This window comes from Chiloscyllium plagiosum, chromosome 29 (genome assembly GCF_004010195.1).
Source record: "Chiloscyllium plagiosum isolate BGI_BamShark_2017 chromosome 29, ASM401019v2, whole genome shotgun sequence".
NCBI classification, from domain to species: Eukaryota; Metazoa; Chordata; class Chondrichthyes; order Orectolobiformes; family Hemiscylliidae; genus Chiloscyllium; species Chiloscyllium plagiosum.
This window is the reverse complement of record NC_057738.1, coordinates 47,740,971-47,743,999: the sequence shown is the minus strand read 5'-3', so window position 1 is coordinate 47,743,999 and position 3,029 is coordinate 47,740,971.

The window sequence follows — 3,029 nt, the reverse complement described above, 5'->3', positions numbered from 1 at the left end:
TGCATTTTAAGATGTCCAGCACCTCTTCCTCAATAATATGGGCACTTTTCAAGATATCACTATTTAGAACATAGAACATAGAAAAATACAACTCATTACAGGCCCTTCGGCCCTCAATGTTGCGCCAACCTGTGAACTATTCTCAGCTCGTCCCCCTACACTATCCCATCATCATCCATGTACTCAGCCAAGGATTGTTTGATTCTCCCTAATGTGGCAGGTAGGGCATTCCACGCCCTTACCATTCTCTGAGTAAAGAACCTGCCTCTGACATCTGTCTTAAATCTATCACCCCTCAATTTGTAGTTATGCCCCCTCGTACAAGCTAATGTCATCATCGTGGGAAAAAGACTTTCACTGTCTACTCTCTCTTCTCCTCTGACCATCTTGTATGTCTCTATCAAATCCCTTCTTAGCCTTCTTCTTTTCAATGTGAACAGACCGAAGTCTCTCAGCCTTTCCTCATAAGACCTTCCCTCCAGACCAGGCAACATCTTGGTAAGTCTCCTCTGTATCTTTTCCAATGCTTCCACATCCTTCCCGAAATATGGTGACCAGAAATGTACACAATATTCCAAGTGCAGCCGCATTAGCGTTTTGTATAGTTGCAGCATGATATTGCAGCTCAGTAACTCAATCCCTCTACCAATGAAACCTAACACACCGTATGCCTTCTTAGCAGCACTATCCACCTGGGTGGCAACTTTCAGGGATCTGTGTACGTGGACTCCAAGATCCCTCTGCACATCCACACTACCAAGAAGCTTTCCATTGACCCAGTATTCTGCCTTCCTGTTATTCTTCCCAAAGTGAATCACCTCACATTTAGCTGCATTGAACTCCATTTGCCACCTCTCAGCCCAATTCTGCAGTTTATCCCAGTCCCCCTGCAACCTGCAACATTCTTCCAAACTGTCCACTACTCCACTGACTTCAGTGTCATCTGCAAATTAACTAATCCATCCACCTATGCCTGCATCTAAGTCATTTATAAAAATGACAAGCAGAAATGGTCCCAAAACAGGTCCTTGTGGTACACCACTAGTAACTGGACTCCATGCTGAATATTTTCCACCAACCACCACTCGTTGCCTTCTTTCAGAAAGCCAGTTTCTAATCCAAACTGCTAAATCACCCTCAATTCCATGCCTCTGCATTTTCTCCAATAGCCTACCATGTGGAACCTTATCAAAGGCTTTACTGAAGTCCATGTACACCACGTCAACTGCCCTACCCTCATTTACATACTTGGTCGCCTTCTCAAAAAGCTTAATGAGGTTTGTGAGACACGACCTGCCCTTGACGAAACCGAGTTGACTATCTGAAATCAAATTGTTGCTTGCTAGATGATTATAAATCCTATCTCTTATAATCCTTTCCAAAACCTTTCCTACAACAGAAGTAAGGCTCTCTGGTCTTAGTTTATTTCCCCAAGCTCTCTAGCTTCCACATCCTTCTCCACAGTAAGCACTGATGCAAAATATTAATTTAGTATCTCCCCCATCTCTTGCACACATATGTAGACTTGCTGGTCTTTATTTCCCTGTATGTCTCTGTTAGGGTGAAGGGCAAGGCTGGTAGGTGTAGGAATGCTGGATGACTAGAGGAAATTGAGGTTTTGGTTATGAAAAAAAGGAAGCATATATCAGGTTTGAACAGCAAAGATCACTAGAGGAGTATAAAGGCAAAAGGGTATACTTAAGAGGGCAAAAAGGGGACATGAGAAAGCTTTGGCAAATAGGGTTAAGCAGAATCTAAAGGGTTTCTATAAATACATTAAGGACAAAAGAGTAACCACCTGGACTCTCATTATCTCATTTTTGAAGGCTTTCCACTTTCTAGCCATCTCTTTAACTGTGAGTATCTACCCCCAACAAATTTTTGAAAGTCCTTGTCTAATATCATTAAAATTGACCTTTCTCCAATTGAGAACGTTAACTTTTAGAGCAGGTTTTTCTATAGGCTTTTCTATAACTATTGCAAAACTAATAGAATTATAGTCACTCGTCCCAAAGTGCTCCCTCTCTGACACCTCAGTCACTTATTTCCCATATCTAGGTCAGCTTTCACTCCTTCTCAAGAAGGTGCTTCCACATTTGAATAAAAAATTGTTCTTGTACACATTTAACAAATTTGTCTCCATTCGATCCCTTAACACTATCGCAGTCCCAGTCTATGTTTGGAAAGTTAAAATCCACAAACATTACCACCCTATTATTCTTACAGATAACTGAGATCTCCTTACAAATTTGCTTCTCAATTTCTTGCTGACTAATGGAGAGTCTATAGCTGAAGAGTCGAAAAGTGTGGCATTGGAAAAAGCACAGTAGGTCAGGCAGCATTCGAGGAGCAGAAGGGTCAACGTTTCAGGCATAAGCCCTTCATCATGGATGTGGAGTGGGAAAGGGGCTGAGAGGTAAATAGGTGGGTGGGGATGGGGCTGGAGCAAAGGTAGGTGGGATGTTGATAGGTGGATGCTGGTGGGAGGTGATAGTGATAGGTCGGTGGTGACGGTGGTGTAGATAGGTGAGAAGGAAGATGGACAGGTAGGGTGGTATGAAGTTGAAGGATTGGATCTGGGATGAGGTGTCGATTGGGGAGATTTGGAATCTGGTGAAGTTAATGTTGATGCCATGTGATTGTAAGGTTACAAGATGGAAGATGACGTGTTCTTCCTCCAGTCAATGGGTGGCTTTGATTTGGCGATGGAGGATGCACAGGATTTACTTGGGAGAGTTGAAGTGGTTGGCCACAGGGTGGTAGGGTTGGTTGATCTGTGCAGGCCAGAGTTGTTCCTTAAACCCAATAAGGTGATCATCCCTTTCTTATTTCTCAGTTCCACTCAAATAACTTTACTGGACTTGCTTTCTGGAATATCCTCCCTAAGTGCAGCCACAATGTTATCCCTAATCAAAAACACCACTCCCTCTCCTCTCTTGTCCTCTTTCTATCCTTCCTATCCTCCTTGGAACATTAAGCTCCCAGTCCTGTCCAAGCCTGATTCACTTCCCTGTAATAGCTATGCTATT